Source organism: Papio anubis, chromosome 9 (genome assembly GCF_008728515.1).
Source record: "Papio anubis isolate 15944 chromosome 9, Panubis1.0, whole genome shotgun sequence".
Lineage (NCBI taxonomy): Eukaryota > Metazoa > Chordata > Mammalia > Primates > Cercopithecidae > Papio > Papio anubis.
The window spans coordinates 50,260,401-50,266,602 of NC_044984.1; positions in this window are offsets into that span (position 1 = coordinate 50,260,401).

Here is a 6,202-nt window from a genome sequence, read left to right on the forward strand (position 1 = left end):
TGGCATGATCACGCCTCACTGTAGCCTTGACCTCCCAGGCTCAAGCAGTCCTCCCATCACAGCCTCCTGTGACCACGGATGTGTGCCACTGCACTCAGCTGAGACCACGGATGTGTGCCACTGCACTCAGCTAATTTTTTGTTTGTTTGTTTGTTTGTTTGTTTGTTTGGTAGAGACAGAGTCTCGCTATGTTGCCCAGGCTGCTAACTCTCGGGCTCAAGCGATCCTGCCTCCTCAGCCTTCCAAAATGCTGTGATCACAGGCATGAGCCACCGCACCTGGCCCAACAATGATTTTGTAAGACAAGTTCTACAGGGAGATTAGAAAGATGATTGGTCTTTCCCCTAGGATAGTTGACTGAAATGTATTTGTTCTTTTATTGATAGTGTAGGGGCAAAACTTTTTCAACTTCACAACTCATTATTGGTAATTTTATATAAATTTTTAGAATGGTTGTCAAATTTGGTCAAACCACTATCAACTTTCTCTTATATATTAGTTATGGTATTTAATAATATTCAAGTTTTCCTGTGCAGTGACTTATCTTAAACAGTCTTTGCACTGACCCCACTCATTAACCAGTTTGTCTTCAAAGTTACCATTAGAGTAGCATATTAAAAGTTATGTTATCTTCTTTGATGTCAGTATTATATGTCAAATCTGCAAGAAATCTAAATCTTTTCCCAATGTCTTTATATGACTCACTCCTCTTCATCAATTGGATGATGTTCAAGTTTTCTAAGGCTGCATAACAAGCCACCCCAAATCTAGTGGCATAAAACAACAAGTACTTTTTTTTTTTTTTTTGTGAGACAGAGTCACCCTCTGTCACCCAGGCTGGCATGCAGTGGAGCGAGCTCAGCTCCCTGCAAGCTCCACCTCCCGGGTTCACGCCATTCTCCTGCCTCAGCCTCCAGAGTAGCTAAAACTACAGGTGCTCGCCACCACACCTGGCTGATTTTTCTTTTTTTTTTTTTTTTTTTTTGTATTTTTAGTAGAGATGGGGTTTCACCATGTTAGCCAGGATGGTCTCGATCTCCTAACCTCGTGATCTGCCCGCCTTGGCCTCCCAAAGTGCTGGGATTACAGGTGTGAGCCACTGCACCCAGCCCAATCACTTTTTATTATGCTCCCAATTTGGCAGAACAGAAATTTAGACAAGGCACAACAAGGAGGCTTGTGTCTGCTCCATAACATCTGGGTGCTCAGCTGGGAAGACTCAACAGATACATGTGACTGGAATAGCTAAAAGCAGCAGCATCTAAAGGTTCCTTCCTTCGAATGTGTGGTGCTGCACTTTGTCCCACAGTGCTGAGTGGCATAGCACAGTTTGGGGAAGAAGTATTCCTGGAAGTCATTCATACATCAGAACAGCTATTGATAACTTAACTATACCCAAAAGTGACTGGGAACCACACAAACATATCCCAGGAAACTTAATCTATACCGAACTCAACTCAACTCAACTGTGAGTCAAACCTCTTTCCTATATAAAATACTCAGTCTTGGATATGTCTTTATTAGCAGTGTGAGAACAGACTAATACAGTAAATTGGTACAACACAGAGTGGAGCACTGCTGTAAAGATACCCAAAAATGTGGAAGCAGTTTTGGAACTGGGTAACAGGCAGAGGTTGGAACAGTTTGGAAGGCTCAGAAGAAGACAGGAAAATGTGGGAAAGCTTGGAACTTCCTAGAGACTTGCCTAATGGCTTTGACCAAAATGCTGATAGTGATATGAATAATTAAGTCCAGGCTGAGGTGGTCTCAGATGGTGATATGGTTTTGTTCCTGGACCAAACGGAGGGTTGAGCTGCTATTTTTCATGGCCCTATAATGAGATGCAGAGGAACTGGGAAGGAAGAGAGTTTTTATTTCTGCAACCAGCTACAGGGAGAATGCCTGGAAATTATCGCCAGACCAACTCAAAATTACAAAGTTTTTCAGAGGTTACATGCCTTCTAAGCTGTGTGTCTACATGTAAGTGTGTATTTATCTAAACACACAAGTAATTAACTTCTTTTAATCTATAACTAAGATCTGAATCCTGAAGACCTTCCTCTGGACCCTCAGTAAATTTACTTAATCTAAATGGGTCCAGGTGCTGGGGTGATTACCCTTATCTTGTCTCCCACTAAATCATGGAGGTTTGGGGAGTTCCTTCAGACCAATAAACTTGTTTGTGGAGGCCTGCGGAGTTTCTTCAGACCCACAATAAAATTTATTTAATCATAAATGGGTCCTGTTAAGAATCCCTTCATTATTTTGTCATGCATTAAGGCCAAAGAAGGCCTATGCAAAACTCTTGATGGGCTATTGTTACATCTCAGCCTTTGTATAAGGGCACTGGCTTTTAATATTTAACTTAACCACTCAGTCAGTACTGAAACAGTTGTTATGGAGGCCTGTGTTAGTGAGACCTGGCCTGCCACAGTTTGGTTGTGTCCCCACCCAAATCTCATTTTGAATTGTAGTTCCCATAATCTCCACTTGTTGTGGGAGGGACCTGGTGGGAAGTAATTGAATCACGGGATCAGTTGCCCCCATGCTGCTGTTCTCATGATAGTGAGTTCTCACAAGATGTGATGGTTTTATAAGTGGCTTCTCCTCCTTTTGCTCATCACTTCCCCTTCCTGCCATCATGTGAAGAAGGACATGTTTGCTTCCCCTTCCACCATGATTATAAGTTTCCTGAGGCCTCCCCAGCCACGTGGAACTGTGAATCAATTAAACTCTTTCCTTTATAAATTACCCAGTCTCAGTCCTTTATAGCAGCATGAGAATGGACTAATATAGATGGAGATAAGGAATTTGTTGGAAACCCAGAGTAAAGGGCACTCTTGCTTTGCAAAAAGACTGGTGGCATTTTGCCTCTGCCCTAGAGATCTGTGGAACTTTGAACTTGAGAGAGAAGATTTAGGGTACCTGGCAGAAAAAAATCTCTAAAGCAGCAAAGCATTCAAGAGGTGACAGGGCATAAAAGTTTGGAAAATGTGCAGCCTGACAATGCAGTAGAAAAGAAAACCTCATTTTCTGGGGAGAAGTTCAAGCCAGCTGCAGAAATTTGCAAAAGTAATGAGGAGTCAAATGCTAATCACCCAAGACAGTGGGGAAAATACCTCCAGGTCATGTCAGAGATTTTCACAGCAGCCCCTCCCATCACAGGGCCCCAGGCCTAGGAGGAAAAATTGGTTTCTTGGGCTGGGTCCAGGGCCCCCTGGCTATGTGCAGCCTCAGGACTTGGTGCCCTGTGTCCCAGCTGCTCCAGCCGTGGCTGGGGCCAAGGTATAGCTCAAGCCATGGCTTCAGAGGGTGCAAGCCCCAAGCCTTGGCAGCTTCCACTTGATATTGAGCCTGTAGGTATACAGATGTCAAGAACTGAGGTTTGGGAGCCTCCACCTAGATTTCAGAGAATGTATGGAAATGCCTGGATGCCCAGACAGAAGTTTGCTGCAGGGGCAGAGCTCTCATGGATAATCTCTGCTACAGCAGTGCAGAAGAGAAATGTGGGATTGGAGCCCACTCACAGATTCCCCACTGGGGCGCTACCTAGTGGAGCTGTGAGAAAAAGACCACCGTGCTCTGGACACCAGGATGGTAGATACACTGACAGCTTTTCCACCCTTGCACCTGGAAAAGCCACAGACATTCAACACCAGTCATTAAAGCAGCTGGGAAGGGGGCTGTACCCTGCAAAACCATGGGGGTGGAGCTGCCCAAGGCCATAGGAGCCCACCTTTTGCATCAGTGTGACCTGGATGTGAGACATAAAGTCAAAGGAGATCATTTTGGAAATTTAAGGTTTAGTGACTGCCTTATTGGATTTCAGACTTGCATGGGTCCTGTATCCCTTTGTTTTGGCCAATTTCTCCCATTTGGAATGGGTGTGTTTACTCAATGCCTGTACCCCCATTTATCTAGGAAGTAACTAACTTGCTTTTGATTTTACAGGCTCATAGGCGGAAAGAACTTGCCTTGTCTCAGATAAGACTTTGGACGTGGAATTTTGGGTTAATGCTGAAATGAGCTAAGACTTTGGGGAACTGTTGGAAATGCATGATTGTGTTTTGGAATGTGAGGACATGAGATTTGGGAGGGGCCAGGGGTGGAATGATATGGTTTGGCCCTGTCCCCACCCAAATCTCATCTTGAATTGTAGTTCCCATAATCACCACGTGTGGTGGGAGGGACCCGGTGGGAGGTAATTGAATCATGGGGGCGGTTTCCCCCGTGCTATTCTCATGATAGTGAGTAAGTTCTCACAAGATCTGGTGGTTTTATAAGGGGTTTCCCCCTTTACTCAGCACTCATTCTCTCTCCTGCCACCCACGCTGTGAAGTGGTGTCTTCCACCATGATTGCAAGTTTCCTGAGACCTCTCCAGCCATGCTGAATTGTGAGTGGATTAAACCTCTTTCCTTTATAAATTACCCAGTCTCAGGTATGTCTTCATTTTCAGCATGAGAGCACAGTAATACATTATGTATGTCACTTAACCAAGGAAAGAGTTTTCTTTATTGTCACAGATGCACATCCTCATAGTGTTCTTTGGAGATACTTCTAATACAAGGCAGTCTCTTGTTTGTTTGGGTTATTCTTTCTTTTTTAGGTTGCAAAAGTGTGTTTAAAACTCCAAAACATATATGTAGATAGCTTGCCCTCAAGGAGGGAAGACATAACCCCCTACTCCTTAAGTGCGGGCTACAGATAGTGACTTTCCAGAAAGGAGAGGAAAAAGAACAACTTTACCATAGAGCAACCTGACAAACACACCACCTCAGGCGGGTGACTATGGTCAACATTGACAGTGACAGCCCCTTATAAAACCACCAGATCTTGTGGGAACTTACCCACAATCATAAGAATAGCATGGGGGAAACCGCCCCCATGATTCAATTACCTCACACCAGGTCCCTCCCACCACACATGGTGATTATGGGAACTACAATTCAAGATGAGATTTGGGTGGGGACAGGGCCAAACCATATCATTCCACCCCTGGCCCCTCCCAAATTTCATGTCCTCACATTTCCTCTATGGCCTTCCTCCCAAAATCCATAACCCCAGACTAATCGTGATAAACACACAAGATAAAATTTCAATAACTGGGCCGAGTGTGGTGGCTCACACCTATAATCCCAGCGCTTTGGGAGGCCAAGGCAGGTGGATCACGAGGTCAGGAGATAGAGACCATCCTGGCTAACACAGTGAAACCCCGTCTCTACTAAAAATACAAAAAAATTAGCCGGGTGTGGTGGCGGGAGCCTGTAGTCCCAGTTACTCTGGAGGCTGAGGCAGGAGAATAGCGTGAACCTGGGAGGCAGAGTTTGCAGTGGGCAGAGATCACGCCACTGCTCTCCAGCCTGGGCAATAAAGCGAGACTCCATCTCAAAAAAAAAAAAAAAATTCAATAATAGGGCATCCTAAAAACACCTAATTACTCTACTCCTTGAAATTGTCAAGATCATCAAAAACAAGGAAAGCCTGAGAAATTAGGGAGACATGACAATTGGATGTAATATGTTATCCTGGACGGAGTCCTGAAACAAAAAAAAAGCAAAGGTATTAAATGAAAACTAAGAAAATCTGACTAAAGTACAGACTTGAATTAATAATAATGTATCAATATTGGTTCATTAATTGTGACAAATGTACCTACTAATTTAAGACAATAAAAAAGGAAACTGGGTGTGGAGTATATGGGAATCGTATGTACTATCTTAGCGATTTTTCTGTAAATCCAAAACTATTCCAAAACAAAATGTTATTCTTTAGAAGTTTTTTGACATAGAAGTTTATAATATATTGCTAAACGATAAAAATGGTTAAAAATATTAAATTTTCAATAAAATGTGTATTCAGATCAATACATGACAGATGGATACATACATATCTGGATAAAATATGTATCTAGATATGTAAAATATATGCATTCAGGTCAATAGATGATAGATAGACACATACATACCAAAGTATTAACAATGATAAGCTCTAAGTGGAATGGATTTGGGTGTTCGTTATGTTGTTTTGGTTTTGTATTTTTATATTTGAGATCCACTAATCATACAATAGGAAAATAGTGTATAAAACATTCAAACAAAATGATGGAATGTTTTATTGTATTTTGATATTTTTAAGAAAGGATATATATATATATATATATATATTTTTTTTTTTTTTTTTTTTTTTTTTAAGTGGGCTCT